Source organism: Sceloporus undulatus, chromosome 3, assembly GCF_019175285.1.
Source record: "Sceloporus undulatus isolate JIND9_A2432 ecotype Alabama chromosome 3, SceUnd_v1.1, whole genome shotgun sequence".
Classification (NCBI taxonomy): domain Eukaryota; kingdom Metazoa; phylum Chordata; class Lepidosauria; order Squamata; family Phrynosomatidae; genus Sceloporus; species Sceloporus undulatus.
In genome coordinates, this window is record NC_056524.1 from 121,997,359 (window position 1) to 122,022,674 (window position 25,316).

Genomic DNA, 25,316 nt, shown 5'->3' on the forward strand with positions numbered 1-25,316 from the left:
GATTGAAGGCCCACAAGACCACTTTTTCCTGCCCAACTCTTCTGCTCCCAAGGTATAGTAACTCTTTATCTTTGTCTCCTGGAAGTTCTCCATACTTCCATCAGGGCAACAAGACAACAGAAGACCTCTCTGTGCTATCACTTTGCTAGCCTTATTTAACCAGATGTTGCTGAGTCAACAGTACAATCAGTAGACCAGTGACAGAGGGTCAAATTTCTCTTGTTCAAGATTTACAGGAACATAACGTCTTGGTGGATTGCACCTTGATAGATCAAAATTAAAAAAAAAAACAAGCCTGTTGTTGTTGTTGTTGTTGTTGTTGTTTGAAGTGCCTTTTATACATCTGCTTAAACTCATGGTAACAGCTTTCATTCATATGAATTCTTAGTAAAGACAGTTATAAATTCATCACAGCAGTTTACAAAGCCAGAAAAACTAGCTATTCTCAAGACTTTCTGTTAGAATTTCACTGTTATGTGAAATTATTAGAAATGCACCCAAGGCATCAATAAATAAATAATATTGTCTGAAAGTTGCACTCTAAAATACTGGCTCAAGCTCACCTTGCAAATCTATTGGAGAAAGATTTTTTTCCCCTTTCATCCCACCTTGAAAAGATTAACTAGCATAAATTCAGGAAGGCTCCTGAAAATAAAGCACTTTTCTATGTCTTGAAAAAGAAAAGGTGAATGAGTCTCAATAGTGTGGTCAATTGCACATTGTATCAAATATGACACTTCATTTGATATACTGCCAGAAGACACTCATCTTCACAAAATTAAAAATCAAATACAAAATAGCAACTCTCTCCAGAGTGACTTATCAAAGCAGATTTTATCTTGATGACCCCTCATAGAAGGAAGCTTTAGGAAGGCAATATTCATCCTGCTGTTCAGCTACATGTTAGCAACACCTGGCCATCACCTTTACTGTGCTGACAAGCCATTATTTTTACCCTTTAACAGAAGGATCAGACAACCTTGGCAGCGCTTTGTCTTTTCTACTGAACTCAGCTTAGGACCCACTGCTGTGCTGATGTTTTCTGCTAAATTCCCCTCCTTCATTTTCCCAAGTCCATGATAGATTTTGCTTCAAAAACAGGCCATATCTGTGAAAACAGAGTGTGGTGAAGTTACTATTATGTAAGGGAGTATGAATAATATCTAAAACAGTGCTGAGAATGGCTTGAAAGTCACGTTCGGATGCCATTCCCTAAAGAGTGTGCAAATAAAGTGTGTGTTCATATACTAAGGCTACAATCTTATTGGTTACTCCCAACTACAGTAAATCCATTCAATCAGTTGTTCAAAGGTGAGCCAATCAATTGTTCAGTGAGTGAAACTGTGGTGAGGGGTATCACTTAAGGGCAAATCTTGGATCCATCCATCCCATTGGATCCATCTAAATTCAGCTGAACATACTGGCAACAAAATGCTGAACCATTTTACAATACTGCTGTGCTGTTTGAGTAGCCTATGTATCATGCAGTGAGAGTAATAGCAGAAAAAACCCAGCTCTCAGTCTGTGCCTCTCCTGGAGAGCAAAACATAAAACTGAATGATCCAGAAACCTGGGTCGTTGCAATGGCAAAGTAAGATAGGTTAATGTTGTTAAATGAGGCTTTCTGCAATTATTTACATATGTAAAATGTTGACTCATCCTGACATTTTGACTTAATCCACATTTAAGACAGAATTGTGGTTTCTAGTAATTTACTTCTATCCCTGCTACTAGTAAAACATATTTTTGCCAAATGGGATCTCTCCCCCTCCCCCTTATATCCTCTATATATTCCAGAAGAAGTAGTTGCTATTATGATAGTTCTGTGTCTATCGCTAGCAGTGGCTTGAATAGTAATTAAAAAGCTTGAAAATAATATAGGTTGGAAATAATATAGGTTGCAAAACTGGCCTGTTTAACTGAGCCCATTGTTCTTCTCAGCTCAGTCTCTTGTGAGAAATGTGGACAATTTTACATCTACCACTTAGAAAGGGGAAGATACAGTCTGTAACAAAATTAGGGATGGAAAGAATATTCAAAATATATTTTACATTTGGGCAAGCCCTCCATGTTTCTCAAGTTTAGAGAAAGCCTGATGAGAAGACTCCTGCACTGATAAGAATCTTATATTCGCATATGTTTGGATTGCATAGAAAACACTATATTCTGCAGAAAGTGTACATTATTTTCGGTACAAAATAATAGCCTGTAGAAAATAATATTGCTATACAGAAAAAGTGGAGAAAATGTAATTAGACATGATTTTGTGCAGCATTTGGACATGATTTTGTGCAGAAAGCTGTATTTTCTTCATATAAATTATTTTTTCTATGGTGAAAAGGTCATTTTTGGCTTAGGGACTGTCGGTCTCCAGTAAGTAGGGGTGGGAATGATATTTGAAAATATTTTTAAAAGTTGTAAAACCTCTTTCTTAAGTGTCAGGAAACCGTGATGATGATAATTGTGGACTTTTGAGAATATTCATTTTTTTTACAGAAAAGGGCATTTTTATTCAAGAAACAGCATCATGTTCTGTCCTCTAGCAAGGAGTACATAAGCTCTTTCCAGCATGAAAAGCAATCTGAAAGAAGGAATAAAGATCTTCCTGTCCATCCTGTCCAACTGTACCTTGATACACATTCCTCTTCATCACAAAGAGATCAGAATGAAGGTATGTGTGTCTTCCTTTTTAACACTCCAAGGATTTGTCCGCTTCGTGCCAAATACCCCTTCATTTTTGTACAGGATAAATGGTGTCATTTCAAATGAAGGGTGGGGTGGGATTTCAGCCTACCTTTAGTTGGAAAGATTTTCCAAACTATCAGGGGGAAAACAAACCCTCTATGGGGCTCAACAGATCACCCCTTTGGAGAGGCCTGCAGTCACCCCTTTCCTCACCTGACTGGGGTTGCAGCAACTATATGCTGTGACCCCGATCTGGCCTTTCCATGGTGCAAAAAGGAGCCACAAAAAAATGCCCTTCCATGTTGCACACAGAACCACTTTTTGTGGCTCCTTCCCCCCCATTGTGTTTTAATCAAATCTTTTATTAGATTAAAACACAATGGGGGGGGGGAAGGAGCCACAAAATGTTCTTTTTTGCAACATGGAAGGGCTTTTTTGTGGCTCCTTTTGCACCATGGAAAGGCCAGATCGGGGTCACAGCATGTAGTTGCGCAACCCCGTCAGGTGCATATGGAAAGGGCACTTTTGCCACAGGCGGCACTTTCCAGTGTTCTTTGGTGTGTTATCTGGTTGCAGTGCCTAAGGAGTGCCATGCTGCCGCCTGCACACAGTGGGCACATAGCGTCAGGGCAGCATTCGTGCATGTGTCATGCAGATGTCATGCCCCCACTCTGTCCCGAGGCCAACATTTAGTGTTGGTCTGTCAAGGCCCTATGTGTCTTTGTTAATACAACGCAATAATCAAAATATGTGAACTCACATTTTCATCAATGAAAGAGAAATAGCTTTTAGAAGTGGGTTAGAAAAAAAAGGGCAGAAACCTTTTTGCCAAGTATTGAGGTTGACTCCAACCTCACATTTACTTTGCTTCATAATTTCTATTTTCTTTTCTTTTTTTTATAAAAAAACCTCCTTGTCTATTAAATATATTTCTTACTAACTTGACACCAGAAATCACACAGTCAGCCTCATGGAAATGTAAACAGACCCCAATACTCCATGCCCATAAAAGTAGCTTTTCTAAATGAAACCAAGGAAGATGCCTAACAGAAAGTGAATGCCCAGGACAGCATCTCTTCTAACCAGGCTGCAGTTGACCCAGTTAATGGGAATCTCTCTGCATCACAACCATATCAGCTGAATCACTGTGATCAGATTGAAAGTGACTGAAAGCTCCCAGCATGCAGGTAGGAAATAAGGCATTTTTAAGCCTCTGGGATATTGCAGAGACCTTACAGCTACAGGAAATTCTGCCTGAGAGACACATGAATGGATGGATGTCTGTGAATCAAACAGAATCTTTGTGTATGAGAATCTAAGAGTTGGATTTGATTCACTTTCTGCTAAAGTTAAACAAATGTCATATGGAAAGTTATTTCTACTATTTTGTGTGCATCTTAGCTCAGTCTTTACTACAGCATGTCCATTGAAGAGAACCAGATCATAGAATCACAAATTCATAGAGTTTGAAGATACCATAAGGGCCATCCTGCCATGCAGGAACTCACAATCAAAGCATCCCTGACAGATGGCCATCCAGCCTCTGTTTAAAGACCTCCAAAGGAGACTCCACCACTCTCCAAGAGAGTGTGGTCCACTGTTAAATAGCTCTTACTGTCAGGAAGTTCAGTGAGATCTCTTTTCCTGTAGCTTGCATCCATTGTTCCATTTTATAGTCTCTGGAGCAGCAGAAAACAAGCTTGTTCCATCCTCAATGTGACACCATTTCAAATACATAACCAAGGCTCTCATATCACTTCATAATCGTTTCTTCTCCAGGCTAAACATACCTAGCTCCCTAAGTCACAACTCATAAAACATGGTTTCCAGACCCTTCACCATTTTGGTCACCATCCTTTGGACATGCTCCAACTTTTCAACATCCTTTTTGAAATGATATAATCAATTGCTATTTCACATCCTAAGCAGGAGACTTGCATCTACACAGGAAGGACTGAGACTTAAAATGTCCAAATGTAAAGATTTTAACTGATGAAAATGGGGAAATTACTTCCATTTTTTAAAATAAATTTTAATTCACCAGATTTTAAAATCAGCTGTGTTAATTTGCTTTGGATCAACTTTTCTTCAATATTTTCTGTCAGTCACATTCTGTACAACAAGTGATTAGTTAATTAATTAAATCAGAAGACATCCCACTATAGAAATTTATATTACAACCTGTAATGAAAAACATTGCCCCAGGTCTCATATTTCTGCAATCTATCCTACATTATTTTATTTTTTAAAAAAGCTGCTTTTTGAACAATGAGAAAATGTATTATGTGTGCTTTCATGCTTTAAATAATTCACATGAGGCAAGAAAAGGGTTGTGCAAAGAGAAAGGAGGAAATTAAACATTTGTGAGACATATGCATTTCCTGTCACTATCATCAGTGCTAAATTACATGAACAAAGAATACTTGAACTGAAGTCTGGCTTGACCTAACAAATGTCCACAAAACATTTTTATTTACTTCATTTTATGTATGTACAGGCATCACAGTCTATGGCTCTTCTATACTACATCTTAAATCAAGGGTGTGTGTTGCATATGGCCCTCCAACACTGTTTTTTGTGTCCCTCAGCTTGCAATCAGGAGTTAAGAGAAAATCATCAAGGCCAATAACACTCTAAACTCACAGTCCTGAGCTCTGCATTTTTGTTATTGTATATAACAAAGGTATCAGTTCCACTTGTTTCATTTAATTAACCAAAACATGTAAGTCAACCAAGTTGCAATTTGGGAGGGGAACAATTTGGGAGCATCAAAAAAGATGGAGCTGGAGAAATTAAGGCTCTGTAGAGAGCAGCAATTTGTGCCAGCCTGTGGGTGAAGTCAGGGTGCAGCGTCCTGATGCCAGATGCCCTAACTCCGTCCCCAGGACATCATGATGCCATGCACCATTCCAAGCAGCATCATGGTGTGACTCAAGCACTGCATCCAGATGATGCAGTGCTTAAGGGGTGTGATACAGCCATTCTGCCATGGCAATAGTGTTTTTTGGAGGGCACAAAAAAGAGCCACTTTTTTGGCTTCTTTTTGTGCTCTCAAGAGGCTGAAACAGAGTCGTGGCTTGAGGTTGCCGTGGCCCCGGTCCTGCCAGGAAAGGGGTGGTCTGTCTAGCCCCTATGATGGCAAAATTTTAAAGATCTATCTGTTTTCACTCATACAGTTTTTGGGCTAGATCCAGATTCCAAAATTGTTTCCCCTGAGGCATTAACTAAGTAATTAATTAATTTAAAAACTTGCCTAGGAAGCCAGATAATATATGCCAGAACCTATTTGGAAACAAGTTAAAGAAAGAACTCTTGGGGATCTATAGGCTGGTTTTCCATGCTGAAAATATAAATGTGGCATTTTATTTAAGATTTCCATTTTGCTATTTTTAACTCCTGTGCCAGCTTCAGTATATTTTATTTCTTTTCCTTTTAAATATCCTCTGATCTCTGAATACCTTTGTAATAAATGTAGAGTTTTACAATGAAATTGCAAAATTATACTTTGAATCTTTCCCATTTGTCCACATATGTGAAATCTGGAACATGCTACCAGATAATACTTGTGATATTTTCAGAATAATCCACAGGATTGTGTTCTATCAGTGTAATGTAGGAGTGCTGCTTTCAGCAAATAAACATTTGTTTAGTGTTTATTTGTTCATTCCACCACAGAACCCAAATGTGTTGAAGAAGCTGGCCTAAAAGTTTCATAGGAGGTGTAGATTATTTCCTTTGTGCTTGTTTGGGATGGAATCAAGGCAACCACACACCAGGTCCAACAGTGATAAAAATAAAACCATTCTTAGTAAAGCAGAATTACTGGTGTACCATGGATGCTTTGCCAAAGAAAAACTATGCGCATTCCAGATGATAGAGGACTGCAGCTCCCTGACAGTTGGGTATGCCTTGGGGCTACCACAAGTTATAAATACACATACTCCATAAGAAACCAAGTTTATCTGGCTGCAATGCATGACTCCGTCTGGAGTGAGATCAAAAGGTTTAGGATGTATCCACATCACATAAATAAAGCAGTCTGACACCACTTTAGCTGTTGTGGCTGCATCCTGTGGAATCCTAGCATTTGTAGTTTGGTGAGGTGTTCAGCCTGATTTGTCAGAAAGCTCAGATTTTAGCAAAGGTTTACACAAATAAATCTCTACTATAAAAATATCAACTCTCTCCCAATTTACAGAAGAATTGAGAGAGAAAGATAATTATATTTCCAAGTTACTTAAAATCAGGTTGATGATTTCATGATACCTTTGTTGGAATATCTGGCTTCTGTAAACAGTACAATAAAGCTTGCTGCCTATAGTGAGAAAATTAATCCCAATAGCTATTTTTGAACTGTACAGTAGGTAGCTCCTTCCCTTTGTTGACTAATGCCATCCTCATTCTATCCTCATTCCATCCTCCATCCTTAAAAAAAAATGAGATAGTGAAAATAAAATGTGCCTGATTACCATGCCACCCATAACCAACATGCTTGGTGTCTATTAAAAAGGGTTCGATATACCTGCCTTCCTGTGCATGTGCATTGACATCCTCCATGGGCAGGGCAATGGGTATTGTTCTCCTTTTTCTTGAAGGTTCTCATTTGCAAAAATAGATATAATCAAAGTCCCTTTTAATAGACTCTGAATGACAGAGCTGATAGGAGTGATTGGTGCCAGACCCATCAGTGGTAATGTTTAAAGCTAGCTTTAAACACTGTAACTCTTCCATTTATTATTCCAATGCAAGGGGTGGGTTGCCCTAACTCTGCCCCCATGGCACCATTTTGGCGTGCACTGGTCCAGATGATGCAGCACTGAGGGGGCGCCATAGAGCCGTGCTGCTAAGGCCATGGTGCCCTTTGGAGGCTGCAAAAAGGAGCCACTTTTTATGGCTCCTTTTTGCGATCTTCAGAGGTTGGATTGGAGCTGCAGCACTACTTTGCAGTGGCCCCAATCTCGCCAGGAAAGGGGTGGCTGCATGCTGTCCCTTAGGGACAATCTGTATAGCCCCTGAGTTCATAAATAAATCATAAAATATTCAGTAAAATTTCCTTGGCCTCTGTTTGACAAAACATTGCAGTGGTCATCTGAAGGAGGTTTCTCATCTATGGCAGTATTGTGCAATGCCTACTGTGTAATTTTGTATTAAACAGTCAGCACTGTGTAGTGTGGTCTGAGTGTTGGATTGGGAGGCCAGGGCTTGAATCTTCACTCGACCATTGAAATCTACTGGGTGATCTTGGGAAGTTCACACTCTCTCAGCCTCAGAGGAAGGCATGGGTGAACCCACTATGAACAAATCCTGCCAGGAAAACCCCATGATAAGGTAGCTCTATGGTTGCTATAAGTGATTGAAGGCATACAACTGCAACACAAACTTTGTAGTAGGATTTCACTTCCTTGACCGTTGTCAGTACTGATGCTGGCTGGGTAAAGAAAGAGCATGACACAATGGTCCTGCCTCATTTTGTTCTCCTTTTTCCACATAATATTAATCTTGACTTGTCTATGTCTTGCTATCCTTGTGTCACATGTTTGCTTTCCTCCCCCACATCCTTTGGCTCAGACATTGGTGTGTCTACCTAATAATATTACAGGAAAGAAAAGAATCAAGGAGAACTTGATGCAGCTGCTGTTTGCAGTAGCTGCTCATGTTCAACTCTGTATCTAATTCTGCTCTTGTATTTAGAGACTTGAGTTATCATTATCCTAAATTGCATGCAATCATATTGTAATCACTTCCATTTTCAACTTCTATTAACTCTTTTTTCATTGTCTCTGCTGCCTTTACCCTAGAGTCTTTTCTAAGTCCTCCTACAGTTCTTTCCTTCAGTCCACAGTCTGGGTTGATCACTCCTATTATTACAAGTCTTTGTAATAGTAAGAATTTCTGTGACTTTTTCTGTTACTACCTTTGTTTTCTACTGATATTCAAAATAATCATACTATTTAAATGACTGGTATTAGGATAATAGCACTTAGCAAGATGTCTAGAGGATGCATATGTCATACTAGCTGACTGACATTCAGGGAATTCTTTAAAGCAGAAAATATGTACCTCTTGTATAACTTGTCCCAGCACAATCCTTCAGGTAACAAAATATGTCATTCCCACACACTAATTTTTCTATATATCTTTTTGACATATATAAAAAAGAAGAAATCATGCAAGAAAGAAACATTCAATCTATAATATATTCTGCCCAAACAACCCCCACAGATCTATTGTCCATTGATTGTCACATGACACTGTAGAACTATTCTAAGAAAGAAATAAGATGCAGAATCTTTGATAAGCTGATTCTTTGGTAACGTAATGTCAGTATAAAAGATACAATTCTGTTGCTCTGGACAGCTGATATCTTTCATTTTCATTCCCCCTCCCCCTTTTAATGGTATATTAGAACTTTAAAGGAAGAAATTATATTTGAGTGAAATTATAAGGTCTCCGGAGGGTCCAAAAGGGACTATAGAATTTTCTTATCTACCCAAAAGAGAACTGTGAGTGTCTATGAGTACAAATGCCCTACTTATTGTTACTGGAACCTCTATCAGCCTTGATGCCCCATTGCCAGGAGTCCCCAATCACTGTAGAAGTGAAAATGATTGTGTTATAGTTGTGCATCCTGTATGACATTGGAGCTATTACACCCAAATACTTTTTTCTCCTGACATTCCCAGAATAGGAGAATGGGAGAGGGGAGTGTGACAGTCCTGTAGCTGGCATACTTATTGTTCCTCCAGCTGCCACAACTATTGCCCAGATAGCAGAAGCCCAGCAGAGATTTGGATATGGTAGTTACACACCATGCCCTCTCCCTGCCCTCCTTTACATACTCAGCCCAAGTATAGAATGCATTTCCCTTGGAAAACTCTTTGTAATGAAATACTGATTCTAAAGAGCCTTCTAATATTTGCATGATGTTAAAAAATTAGCTTTAGCTTTGCAAGAATCAAGGAATATTAATCCCTCAGTAGATAAATTCCAGAATAACAAAAGCTCTGTTTGAATATATTATATTGTATTTCCTCCTGCAATATTTTCTATTTCATAATGTAACATGTGAAAAAGGCCATCATGATGATTTTACAATATCACAGTCATAGTGAATCCCATTTAATTGATGTGTCCAAATGATACCAATACTTCTTTATTTCATAATGGACACTTTGTTTTCTTGACTATGGGGTGGATACAGACAGGCAGAAAGGAGTGGTAAGACACTAGCCCTTTCTCCTGTGGATTAAATGCGGCTGCTGTCTCTGCTGCTGCCGCGGCGCCATGCCCATTAGAGCCATGGAGCAGTGCAGTGACATGCCTTATGTGTCACACCATTTGGACACAGCGCACAAGGCATGTCATCGGCATGCATGCCGTATGAATGCCAAAATGGCACCCGGATGGCATGGTAGGGCTCAGAACCATGTGGACACTCCACTCTCCTGAACCCTAAAATTGGCTACAGGCCGACGCTTTGCCTTTGTTATGTATGAAATCAGTTTCACTTAATGTAACTGAGAATCACATTGATAAAAGTCCAGCCTAGCTGACATGGAAAGAAAGTGGATGCCAAAAGCCGGGGGGGAGGGAATCAAGGAATGCATTGTGCTAATTATTCTTGGTTCTCTGCTACAAATGGAGGCAGAGGTCTTTTTGCCCAAAATGGAGAAGTTAGGTCGGTTGCTTGGAAACCAAAGGAAATGCTTCCAGGTAGAGGACAGGAAAATTTCTAGGAAAAATGAGATAAGAAGCAGGGGACAAAAGGATTGCGGACTTGATCGAATCCCTCCCCCTTCCCACCTGTTGGGGCCTGTATGTACCTATGCAGTAGAGCAAGTTCAATTTAACATGGAAACTGAGAAAGACTAAAGTTTACTGCTTGATTTTTTTATTTTCTTCATATAGTCCCTTATTGAAGTGTTCATTTATTTTTGTTTATACCAAAAGTCTGAAAAGAACCAAAAACAGGGATAATTGAAATCAGGGTAATTATGTTCCCAACAGAGACATTCACATCTATAAAAGGGATATCCACAGACCTCTTCTTTGACTCACCTTCATAATTAACCCTTGCTCAGTTGTATAACTTTTATTCTCCCCATTATTTGTCTTTCAAGTTTCAAAAATGGTATACATCACTTGAATGTATTCCTGCCTTTGATTAAAGCATATTTGAATAATATTTTGTGTCCAGTTGTCTGTCCAAAGTTTTTATATCTGTACATTTTGTTTTGTTTTACACAGATTAGAGAAAACCCACCTGCATAAATTGCTCACACATTCCTACTTTCTAAGAGGTAATTCTATATGTTGGAGAAAAGATACTCAATCTTAATGATGGTTTCCATCATAGAATCATAGAATTATATAGCTGGAAGAGGGTCCTATCCTCTGCTCAATGCAGGATCATCAACTAGAACATCCCAACAGGTAGTTATCCAGATTTCTTTTGGAGAGATCAAGGGGCTTTCTTCACCGCCATTTGGGACGTCCAGAGGACGTCCCATTTTATAAAAGGGGCGTCTCTTATAGACGCCCCTGGGCCTAGTACGGACTCCGTCCGTACAAGATGGCGCCGGCCCTTCTACATGGCCAGCGCCATCTTTGCGTATCGGACGCTGAGCGTCCGTACGCATTGCGTCCTTTGTGACGTAGTGAGTGCGCCCCTGGTGCCTCGCTACGTCGCAAATGCGACGGAAAAAGAAGCTCCATTTTGGAGCTTCTTTTTCGGTCCGCGCGGGACTCGCGCCGTCTGAAGGCTCCGGCTCCCCCGCAGACCTACCGGCGGCGGCAGAGCGCCGCAAAGTGGCGGTATGTACCCCGCCTAAGATAAAGTGAACATGACATCTCTCTAGTCAATTGGTTCTAATGCTAAACCCATCTCATGATCAAGACATTCATTTTAATGTTCAATCAAAACCTACCCTCCTGTACCTTAAAACCATTACACCTAGTTCTCCCCTCTGAGATAGCAGAGAACAAGCCTGCACCCCCCTGTTTGTGGTAACCCCTGAGGTATTTAAAGAGTGTGAGCATGTTACCCCACAATTGTGTCTTCACCAAGCTGAACGTGCCCAACTCCATTAACCTGTCTTCCAATGTTTAGTTCTTCAAATATCTTATCATCTTCATTGCCCTTCTCTGAACTCACTCTAACTTGTTTATACCCTTAAAATGAAGCACGCAGAACTGAAAGCAGTACTCCAAATGAAGTCCGACCAGTGCAAAATATAGTGGGACTATTATTTCCCTAGACTTGGAAACTATGATTTTACTAATGCAGGCTGAAATTGAATTTACCTTCTTTGTAGAAGCATCACACTATTAGCTCATGTTCAATTTATGATCAACAATAATCCCAAGGCCCCTTTCACATGTAGTACTGCTTAACCACATAACCACAATACCTACACATTTGGTTTTGTGGCTGAAATGTTGAATTTTGCATTTGTCTCTGTTAAATTTTGTTTTATTAATTTCAGTCCAGTTTTCTAGTTTATCAAGGTTCTTTTAAATTCTATTCCTATCTTCCAATGATGTCCACCCTCCTAATTCGGAATTATCCACAAATTTGATAAGATTTCCCTTCCATTCCATCATCTAAATCACTGATAAAAAATATTGAAGATTATTGGCCCAAGTACAGAATTCAGTGGCATTCCACTTTAAACTTATCTCCAATTTGAAGCAGAACCACTAATGACCTATCTTTTCTAATCAGTCATGGGCCCATCTGATGGTGTTTCCATCTATTCCATATTTAGTCTGTTTGTTAATCAAAATACCAGTGGGGGGGATCCTATGAAATCATTTGCTGAAATCCAGATAAGTGACACCCACAACAATCCTACCATCTACTAATCTAGTGACACTATATATATATATATATATATATATATATATATATATATATATATATAGATATATAGATATAGATATATAGATATATATATGATTAGTTTTGGTTTTGAAAAACCTGTACTGGCCCCTACTAATAACTGCATTGCCATCAAGATTACTGGCAGATTCCTATATAATCTGTTCTATCTAAAATAATGACCAGTGGTTGTGCAAGTATGTCAGCAATTTTCTTGAATACTCTGGGATGCAGTTCATCTGTCCTTGCAGAGCTCAGCTCATTTAGGTTAACTAGCCTAACTCCTTATCAATCTTGATTTGCAAACCGGACTCCTTGCCAAGTTCTTTTCTGATGCATGGAAGCATCATATAAATTTCTATCGCGCCTTTCTCCCCGAAGGGACTCAAGACAGCTCACAATAACAATTCTAAAAACATATTGCAATAAAACAATTAAACCATCAGTCAATCAACAATCTAAAATTACAAACATTAAAACCACAATAAAATCACAATACTCATCCCATATAAAACCCATCCCATGACTAGACATTGAAAGTCATCCTGAACAGAGCCATTTTAACCTGATGATGAAAGTCAAACAAGGAGAGGGGCTTCTTGCTTTTTGTGGAAGGGCATTCCAGAGGGCAGGAGCAGCCACCAAAAAGTTTCTCTCTCTCATGTCCTCACCAGGCAGGGTAAACAAACAAAGTAGATACCAAGTAGTTTTGTATTTTCATTGAGATATGTTAGCATCATACCATCCATGTTGAGCAGTAGTATCACCATTTCCCTTCTCTAGCTTCAAGCATATTTGAAAATAAAATTAGAAAACCCTTTGTGTTGCCCTTAGCTTGCTTAGCCAGTCTGAATTCATTTTAATTTTTAACTTTCCTTATACTATTCTTGCATGTTTGACCAATATATCTGAATTCTTCCCTAGTGTTTTGTCCTTCCTTCCATTTGTTACACATGCTCTTTTTTCTCTCTTCCAAATCCTCCTCATGTTTACTGTGCAACAACATTGGCTTTTTCAGATTTCTTCCATTTTCCTCCATGGAATTGTTAGTGATTGTTTTTTTTTAGCAGTACCTTCTCCATGAAATCCCATCTATGCTGGGTATCTTTTTTTTCCTTCTTTTGCTTCTTTAGGATTTTGCCCAATATTTCCCTGGATTTAATAAAATCAGCTTTTCTGAAATCCAAGGTTTGTGTTTCCCTACCCTTTTTTTGGGCATGCTCCACAATCATGAGTTTACATGATTGTGGGACATTACATGCTCTAGCATTACATGTTCACTCTTCCTTAATGTACCAACTGCTTTGATTCCAGTTACCAACCCCTTTCTATTTGTCAGGATCAAGTCCTTCTTGTTCTTTCCTTCAACTTTTAAAAGAGAAAATTACCTTCTTCTTCTTCTTCTTCTTCTTCTTCTTCTTCTTCTTCTTCTTCTTCTTTCATTGTCCATTTATTTTTACCCACAGGCTCGCCACTGGTCAGTGTGGCACTAGTATGGACTTCTGTGCCATTTAATTTGCCTTTGACATATAATGTTACTACCCTTCCTTCCCTCCCCCCATCTATTCTTTCTTGAACATATTATTTCCTTCAATTGTGATATTTCAGTCATGGGAGTTATCTCACCAAGTTTCTGTTATGCCTATAGAATCATATTTAACTTCCTGCATTAGCACTGCAAGCTAATCTTGTTTGTTTTCTAGTCTTTGTGGGTGGTGATCCAAAACACTGTTTGTTTTCATCTTGTATTCTACTGTGAGTTCTACTGTGGCTCCTATAGTCTCCCTCAGCTTCTCTTGAATCCACATCCTTGGATTTTGGACAGATATTTAAGCTATTATCATTAATCTATAATTAAGCTTAGTTGGATCAGTTCCAGATCCCTTGCACATGATCTGCTCCTGATGGTGGCTGTCCTCCAGAGTACTTTCTCAGTATTACAACCCTCTTTCATTTTCAATTCCAGTTTCTTCCTGCTGGTTCTATAGAATCAATTCTTCCTGTGTTCTGTCTAGGAAATTGTCATTTTCTCTGATACACTAAAGAGTCTAAGCCATACCTTCTGTGAGATGGCTGTCTTCTCCAAGACAGCCACCAGTTTGCACTTGCTGCAAGTGAAGTCAGGAAGATTTTAAGGTGAGAAGATAAACACTGCACACACATTACAACAGAAAACAGGGCCTTCTGCTCCATATCTGCAGCTATATTATTATTATTATTATTATTATTATTATTATTATTATTATTATTATTATTATTATTATTAATTTCCAGATGGTTAATTAGCAAGGACTGAGATCTCAGCCTGCAAAATATGAACAGAGAGGCTGAGAACAGGGGGTCTTGGAGATGTCTCATCCACAGGGTTGCCATGAGTTGAAATTGATCTGAGGGCAGTTAACAACAACAAAATATGAAGGAAGGAAGAGGAAGAAAGAGAGATTAAAGTCAATCCTATATTATATTTTCAGGCTGGTACAAGAGGCATGTGCATGTAAAAAGATGAACACTGCAGTCCTACAGAATGTTTCCCTCTGTCTGGAATAATTTTCTATCCTTTTGTAGCATGTCTCTTCTGAGGGCTTATAGCAGAACTACAGAAATAAATATTCAGAAAAATGAATCCCACTCAAAATAACTCCAAATATCTTCTATTCTTGTTACAAAGAAAGTGTAAATTGTGCATCATCAACATATTTCCACCACTGTTTTTGCTATAATAATTATGTGTTTAAGGAACGGTAACTCTAAGTGCATGATTTCTTCATTAGCTATCTGTTCTCCACTTCATTAGCAAATTACCCCAATGAACTATGATCAAAATGGCATGACTAAATTGATTCAGGATGAGGAAAGAAAATTGCTATACTTTTGCATCTGTTTATAAATGCTTTTGTCTTCTCATTATGTCACCAAAAGTTGTGCTAAACAAATAAATGAAGGCAATAAACAAAATGATATTGGTGCAATTGCCACATTAGTTACATTATGAGAATGAACTCAGTTTACAGAAATTTGTTATTTGTAAAAGATCACATGGTGATTTAGTAAGAAGCAATGTTAATTTAACAGAGCTGCCAATTTGAGATTCAGAGCATGACATCTTAAAGACATTTTGCACTAGCTGCCTCTGCTTCAGCTTTACTAAATCCCAGACATATCTAAATCAGAAATGGATCTTGATTTCTGGAAATGAATCTCATTTGTGTGTTGTGACCTCATTACTGGAAAGGCTGAAATCAAATCACTTACAATTAACTTTGACAATAATAACTGTGAACCTTATTATTGGACACCAATATTTCAGGAAACTCCTTCAGCCTTTAGAAACCCTCCTTTTTAAAATCCCATCTTTATATCTATATCCTTGTAATTGTCAAAGATGCAAAGGAATAACTTCAGATAACATGTGAGAAGCATACACAGAAGCCCGTGTGACATATGATAGCATAGGCCATATGCAGCCATACACATTAGCATGTACTCTACCCTCCCATGAAAGGCAGACAAAGATATGTGATGGAAATAAAATCAGCTGTACATCTATTGTTTTTAAACAGATTTGTTCAATGTGTGAACTAGCAAATTGAATGCAATTCACAATTTATATTTTATGATTTTGTCTGTGTGAAAATTTCATTTACCGGTCCCTCTTCCCCACCAAAAAAGGTCTGAAACAACTTCTTCACCCCCAAGGTGAATGTGGGAGGGAAAGCATGCTGATAGATTTATGTAGGCCCAGTGTTGGTGTTTATAGAGTTCCCAGAATACCTCGTCCCTGCCACTTGCCATTTTCTTCATGAGAAAGTTGGTGTGTGGCAGCAAGGTGAAGGGGTGTGCCATTTTGCTCATCCCCCGGAACTGCACCCATTCACTGGGTGACACCCCAGTAGTAATACCACTGCTGGCTAAAACTACCAAATGGATTTAAGCGTTAACTTTTTGAAGTCTGATTTTTATTCCATGTTTATTAAACATGGACCAAAAGTGGCATTGCACTGCCAATACTAGGGTTCGGAAGTGCGCAACAACTGCACGCTCCCGAACCCTAGTACATATGGGCAGCACCATCTTGACCCAGCACTGTCCATACGGCGCACACATCCTTGACTTGTCTTGTGCTATGCGTCCAAATGGTGTAGTGCACAAGACACATCCCCATGATGCCCCAGGGCACAAATGGCACCTTGGTGGCATTGCGGGAAAGGAGCTCCATTTCGGAGCTCTTTTTTCCAGCGGATTGTTGTTGCGGCCATGCGGTTGTCGCGGACTGTGCCTCTGGCTACCCCTTTCTCCTAATCTGTACCAGGACTATGTTTCAGGTGCTTTTTTTTCTCTAAAAGGGTCTTCATCCTTATCATGTATATGATAGGCAAGAGCAACATGATCTGCACTATTGAATTTGGCTACTGGAAATTGGAGATGATATTTCCACATGTGTTTGAAGGTGTTATGAAAACATGTGTTTGTGAACTATGAGTGAGAGAACAACAACAATACTGAACCTAGTGAGTTAACATACACAGTTGTTTGATACTTTTAGCTTGATGGAACACAAATTGGATGGAGCGAACCTTTGAAAGACTGCAGGTTGAACCTCCCTTATTTGCAATGCTTGGACCCAGAAGTGTTTTGGATTTTGGTGTTTTTTTTGGGGGGGGGGGTGGATTTCAGGATACATGTATTTGCATAGCCATACATAATGACACATCTTAGAGATGGGACCCAAGTCTAAGCACAAAATTCATTTAAGTTTCATATATATACCTCATACACAGCTTGAAAGTCATTTTATAAAATATTTTTAATAATGTTGTGCACAAAACATTATTAAAAAGCAAATTTGTCAATATCTCAGCCACCCGTGGGGAAAAATGTTTTGTTTTTTGGATTTTTTTGGATTTCAGAATACTGGATAAGAGAGACTCAACTTGTACTTTTGGAAACTTAGCTTGAGTAATAAAATGATATATATTTAAGGGAATCTTGCTATAACTCTAAACTGATGAAGAAAATAGAGAAAATGACCAATCAGCTTCATATTTTACAGCCCTCGGCTGTATATCAATGAGAACACATAAAATGTAATATCTTTTTTTCCTCAGTCCATGTGACCATTTTTTCATTATCTCTCTCTTCCATCACCTACAAAGAACTCCTACCTTTACTGGAATTCATCATGATTTGAGCAGTACAACCAGCCAGATAAATTTATCCCTGTTTCCCTCCTCTCTTAATGATTGATGGAGTTTTGTACAAAATGTTTCTATCCTTATTTTGGCATTTATGTGGAAATGAAAATCCTATTGGCTATGTAATAAAAGCTCACAATGTCTTTAGGTGACTACAGGGAGAACTGGCACAATTTTGGAGTGGGTGGTGTCTGTATTTTTTATTATTCCTTTGAGGAATCTCTAATTGAAAAAGACAAAGAGAGAGAGATGAACTCCTCTCTAGATTTTTAGCTTCACAGGAAAGCTGAAATAACATCTCAGTGGATTCCTAATGGCAAATCCTTATATAGATTTCTCCAAAATAGCTTTGTCACTTAATCAAAAATTGAAGATGCCTTTTGGCACTGAGGGTTGTTCTCACATATTCCTCCCACTGTGACCCATCCCATGCTCTGTCTTGCTGAATTCTTTGAGAATATTGGTAATATGAGACATCTGCTCTTTCTTGTTATTTTAAAAGAACTTTTACATATTGAAATAACAGCCGACATTACAATTATATCGAAATTGTTTTTAACACCTGAAATTATTGTCTTCACCAGACCTCTTGAGCTGATTGCAGTAAAACAGTGCAGTTTCAGAAACAGTATTGTTATCTCACATATCCATCTCAGGTTGATATCAGGCTGTGTGTTACTTTTAAAAAGAGTTCAATTTTGGATGGACTTTGGTTATCCTTAATTGTATTTCTTTTCACAGAGTAAAACCTATCTATCTTTAGTTGGATTCATTCTTCTGCTAACATATGCAGTGCTCCGTTTTGTGTGGATGCATGTCATGAGTCCAGATCAACTTGAGGGCAGTTAACAACAAGAACAAAATACAATTTCCTATATATCCCTTCACTCACTACTTTAGATCAAATACTCACTCCCCAAAGCCCTAGCCAGATGGTCTACAATCAGAGATTCTGGGACATGAATCCCTAACCTCTAGAAAACCAAAGCTTGGTCCAGTGTATGATTTTTCACCTATGACTATCTTTCTTTTTCTTCTCTTTTTCCTTTTCTTTCTTGCCAGAGATCAAATTCAAGGACAATAATCTATCAGACCATTATGCATGTGTGCCATGTGAAGATGCATAATCGCATAGAGAAGAAACTCTGGAACTTTCACAAAATCAAGACATCTTATAGGATCCAGTGTTTCTTGTGAGATGGAAAGTCAATCAAAGCACAACTTGCACTTATAGGCCCATTACAAACAGGCACCCTAGCACGGACTCAGTCCGTACTAGGGTTAGAAAGGGGCGTCTCTTCCAGACGCCTCTAACTCTAGTAAGGACTGAGTCCATATGAAATGGTGGTGGCCATTCCACACGGCTGCCACCATCTTGACGTAGCGGAGCACTGCATCCACACGTCACACCCCGGAAATGACGCTGCGAGTGCGCGCTTCGGCACTTGCGGCATCTCTTCCGGGGCGCAGGAAGGAGCGCAATTTTCGCGCTCCTTCTTTGAAGCATCCGGGAACCGCACCGTTTGGGCGGTCTGTAACACGCCATAGTCACACTATGCGCTGCTTTAATACCCAAGTGTTAGTCTTAATGGGACGCATCGCCCCTTGCACCCTGTCCGCTCCCGTGGGCTACCTCACAGCTTTCAGTGTGTGCTGAAAGCCACATATGGTGCATCTGCGTATGACGCGGGCACATTGTACCTAAATATTACATTATTGCTGTTGCAGACATATATACTCTATAAATATGTATAGTCTATAGCAAATCTCCAAGATATATTGATGAAGAACTACTTTCTATCAAAAAATATTTTCAGAAGGAGGAGACTGAGATAACAGTAGCTCCAAAAAGCTTAATATAAAATTGTATGCTGGTGAACCAGAGAGAGAGCGAAGTGTAAAAGTAAAAGAAGGTGAAGTAGGTATAGAGAAGGAAGAAATTGTCTTCTGCCTGTTTAAATCTAGGACAAACGTTACCTCACTGACTTCCAAACAGCAGCTCTGCAAAGTTTCAAACAGGAGTCTTTCCGAACCCTACTGGGATGCTAGAGATTTAACAAAGGAGATTGATAAATACTGTAATCTTTGCCCCTAATTGTTTTTGTAATATTTTCTCAGATTGTGTAGTAGGTGAGGGGGTGCGGGTGGGGAATTCAATGTTCACTTTTCCCCAGCCATTTTGCTATCTTTTTTCCCCCAGAACACTCTTATGTAATGCTGATCATACAACACAAAGAGTAACCTTCAAATAAATACCAATCTAGACAAAAGATGCATTGATTTCAGATGTAAAATGCTAAAAAGAGAGATGCTGGTCTCCTTCCCACCCCTCCAACTATTGTGTATCACCATGAAAACAATTTCAGATTATTTTTTCTTAGAATACCCAAGTTACTTACATTGAATGTGTGTAGAATATATTTTATCATTTGAAAACCAAGTCTCAGTAGTGAACAAAGGCTCAAGTGATAAACAAAGGAAATGAGTAAAAATTTTGAGAAATATGCAAGTTTTGAAAGGAGGAAATGTTCACTATGGTCTTCATAGTGTCTTCATCATCAAAGAAAAGTTGTTAATTAATTTGGATTACATCACTGAAACAAGATGATTAATGTCACAAATGCATGCTAATTAAAACCAAGTTAATGCAGACTACTAGAAATACAAAATAACTTTGCATGCTGAATAAATGCCAACCAAATAACCAGAATAGCCCCAGCTTTCATTGTATGAGATGAGATATAGGGGATCCATATATCTCATCTCATTTTGCTTATGGATTGTACTCGGTAAAATATAATATTTATGCAACACAGGAGACTAGGACACTAATGATGCCAAATCTTTTAATCATCTTTTTTTTCTCTCATGCCAAGTGAGGCCTCTGTGCAAGTCATATATTTAATCCATGATTTGGTAACCTCTAGGCTGAACTATATTAAGAAGCTCTACAGAGAGCAGCTTTGAACATTCATTCATATGGGGAGATACACTCTCTCAAATAGTTTGGACGTAGGAATGTGACACATTTATTGATTATATCAATAAATAAACCCAACCATTATCCTGATTAAGAGCCATAACTAGAGTATCTGCCAGTGAGATATGGAAGACTTATTAGTGGGACAAATGCTATCTCCTATACAGAGCCAGATTCAGTGGCAAGCAGTTACTTCAGGAAACATAATTTTCAAGAGGTGCTATTTCCTACATCCAATATCTATGGAATATTCTGAAGGATATGAACTTTTACCAGTCCAAGGAAAATGAACAACATGTTGATAGTCTATGGCACTGTGAACAGATTCCAAAGAATCTCATCAAGAATAAAGATAAATATTAAATGATTTCCTCATCTTCAACAACACATTTGGGATATGAATAAGCACAGTTGTCGATGCTCATATTGTTTTTATCATTATGTTTATTGTCCATAAAGATAATCTGATCAACCTTCTATGAATTTTCTACAGTATATATATAGAACAATTAATTAATACAATTAAAAGAAGCCAGTTTCTTTCTTGAAAATGTAGCATTTGCCTGCCACCTATTGGTTCATTTCAACTGGTTAAACCTTTCCTCCTTTTGTTATAATAGATTGTAACAAAGTATAATTTCAGTTGCTGTATTTTATTTTAAAAAGCTACTAATGTGATTTCTTCATTAATTAGTATGCATATTTCTTCATATAGAAGAATCATTCATTCTTAGAATGGGAAGTACAAAATAGTTGCACTGTGTTTGTTCAAAGTGGAAATTGCATATCATTTTCGCTGAAGTATATAACATTTGCTTAACTTAGGCCCGTTACAAACGGGCCTTTTAGTACGGAGTCAGTCCATACTAGGGTTAGGAAGGTGCGGTTTCTTCCGCACCCCTCTAACCCTATACGGACTGAGTCCGTACAAAATGGCGGTGCCCCATCTACATGGGGGCCGCCATGACGACGTCACGACACGCGCCGCCTCTATACGGGGGTGGCGTGCAATGTGATGTCGTCGCTCCGCGCCAGGGCCTTAGTGCGCCCTTTGGTGGAGCAGGAGGAGCTCCGTTTCAGAGCTCCTTCCTGGTTTGTGCCACTGGGTGCAGCCTTCACACGGCTGCGCCCACGCGACGCAAAGTGTGAAAGGGGCCAAGTGGCCCCTCTTCTCCTCCTCCCCCCCGCTGCGGGGTGTCCTTGGGGCTCTGACAGACCCACCAGGACACCCCCTTTCCAGGCTGCGGGGAAGCGGCCTTTTGCCGCTCTCCCGCAGCCTGGAAAAGTGGCAACAGATCGGGGCCTCGCGCGGCTGCCGTTCTGCACGGCCCCACCCCCCGGCCCCAAATAACCCGGGGAAAGGGGCAGGTACAGGCCGCCGCTTTTCGGCGTGCTGTAACGCCACCTTTCCTTAGTTTATGTAGGTTTTTTGTGGCTATGTGGCCATGTTCTCTAGAAGAGTTTCTATTCCTGATCCTCACCTGACCAGTATCTGTGGCTGGCATCTTCAGGGAAAAGATTTCCTTGATTGTTTCTCTCTATGTATCTCTCTCACTTTGTTTGTCTATATGTGTGTGGATAATCTGTGATGTCTTAAGGAATTTCCATATATATCACACATATAGAATAATAAAAATCAAGAATCAGACTTCTTTATATCACCTTCCTCTCTGTCAACTGACCTGCAGACGGCAGCTTACAACGTTAAAATTTACTATACAAATCCCATGTCCCAATATCCAACCCACCTCCCTAACATACACAAAACAATTAACAATTTATAAGTCATACATTAAAATAAAACAATTGAGCAAATGGGCTATGGCAGATTCAGAGGGGTGGGGTTCAGATTGTGTGGCCAGGTTTTTATTCAGAAAGGCCTGCTGGGAGACGATATCTGTCTTGACAACCTCCCATAATCGGGGCAGTTGATGAAAAGCCCCTCTGGGGTTGCAGTCAGTCTAGTTTTATAGGCTGCAATAATATAATTTTTATTTATATTTCCCGCCTCTCTCCAGCCGATCAGGTTTGGATTTCAACAATAAAACAACATTCCCATAAAACGCTACAATATCATAAAAAACAACTCAGTAAAAACAAAACACACTGACAATACAATGCATAAATAAATTGTTATCTAAAATATTACCATTACGAATGAGGTGGGGCATTTGTGAATCGCTTATAACAGACTGGGTGGATAGACCTGCCAGAAGAGATCCATTTTAGTGTCTTCTTAAAAGCATCTAAGGTGGTGTGATGAGACGTATATCCTCTGACAAGCCATTCCACAATTAGGGGCTACAGTGGTAATGATCTGTGGTAAGTTGTTGTTACCTGGCTCTTACATGCTCTAATAAATTCTTCCCGGATATTCTAGAGTGTGGGGCAGACTGTGTAGGGAGGGCATTCCTCAATTAACTCAAGTTCAAACCATTGTAGGATTTAAAAGTATAACCAACACTTTGTACCGCACCCAGAAGTGATCCAAGCCAATGAGGAGATTAATTTAACTGGAGTTATATGGTTGACCTAGATGTTCCAATGACCAGTCTGGCTGCCGTATTTTGAACCAATTGAAGCTGTGAACTTGGTATAAAGGTAGCCCCATGTAGAGTGTATTACACGAAATCTAGATGAGAGATTACCAGTGCATGTACCACTGCTTCAAGATCCTTTTGATCCAGGTAGGGATGCAGTGATGTATCAACCAAAGTTGGTACCATGCACCCCTGGCCATCATATCGACCACGGGGTGTGATAACTGTAAAGATGAGTCCAGGAGTACTCCCAAACTGTGAACTTTGTCCTTAGATGAGCTAGTGTGACCCGTCCGGATTGGTTGACAAAATTCCATCCCTGTACTTGGGGGGTACCTGTCGTGAGTACTCTGTTTTCTTCTGGATTCACCTTGAGTTTGTTTTCCCCATCCAGTCCATTACCAACCCAAGACAAGCGTCCGAGAAGATGCCATCCTTAGTCATTGCAGCAGTCGGAGACATAGAGATAGATTTGGTGTCATCAGCATACTGATACGCCGTGCCCCATGTCTACCGATATCTCTCCCAGTGGCTTCATGTAAATGTTAACGAGAATTGGGGATAGAATGGCGAATTGAGGAACGCCAGATGTCAGCTTTCTCTTAGAAGAGCAGCTGTCCCCCAACCTCGCCATCTGGAATCTGCCCGCGAGGTAAGAATGGAGCCCTGGAGTGCAGTGCCCCTAATACCTAACTCCCTCACGATGGAATCATCGACTAAGGCGTTCCGAGAAGATACCATGGTCTATACTATTGAAGGCCACTGAGATGTCCAAGAGCACCAGCAGGGTCACATTCCCCTGTCGATGCCCAGTGGAGATTTGACTAAGGCAAACCCTGGCAGTCTCAACTCCGTACCTGAAATGACATCCATATATCAGCTTCATCCAAGACAGCTTGGAGTTGGGAGGCAACTGCCCTCTCAATCACTTTGCCCAAGAGATTGTAAAAGGAGACTGGTTTGTAATTATTTCTTACAGGGGATCTAGGAGGGGTTTTTTTTAAGAGTCTCACTATTGCTTGTTTTAATTATGTTGGATCTTCCTTCCAAAAAGATGCATTAATTGTAAGTTGTAATAATGTTTTCATTGCATCCCCTCCCTGAGCAGTCAACCATGATGGGCAAGGATCGAGAGGGCATGTTGTCTTCCTTACACTTCCAAGAAGCTTCGGTTATTTTACAACTCAAAATGATCCAGTTACTACAGTCCATGGAGTCACCAGAACCTCTCTTACTGTTTCTGTCATAATGCTGGCATCTAGATCAATAAAGAGTTCTGGGTGGAAGGCAGTTGAGTTAGCTCTTTAACCACCTGAACAGCTCGCTGGACAAGACTCTGATTATGCAATACTTGCAGCATAGAAAGAATTCTTTGCTGTATCTATTGCCACTTATAGGAATCCAACAAGTTCTTATGGCGTCTGTCAGATAAACATTGATGATAAACAGCGGTGCTCTAGTCATTACACAGCCTGCCATGGTTTTTTATTGAAGTGGGTGGAAAGGATGTTCATGAGCGATGTGTCTATAGCCCTGGTAAGAAGATCGTTATTCCAGGTATCGACCAGGGCTTGACAGAGTAGCCGTCATCCCCAATCATAAATCCCCTAGAGATTCCCGGACCTTATGGTTTCCCTCAGCTTTCAAGGGGACCATTTTAATCGGTCCTCCACCCCCGAGAGGACTATAGGTAGTAGCCTTCAGTCCCACTATGACCAGAGAGTGGTCCATCCATGACAGGGCAGAGATCTGAATTACTTCTGCCCATGGATTCCTGATCTGTACCAAAGACCACATCAAGTGTATTACCAGCACAATTGTGTTGGACCCAAGACTATTTGGGACAGGTGCATGGCTGCCATGGAAGTCATGAACTCCCAAGGGCACCTGTCAGTTCTAATAAGCTGGCTCGAAGGGGATGTTGAGGTCCCCCAGGACCAAGAGCATTGGAGACTCAGCACTAGCTCCGTGACCAGCTGTTTGTCGCTTGCCAGGGAGTCTGTTAGGCAATGGGGGGTGGGACGGTAAACCAACAGAAT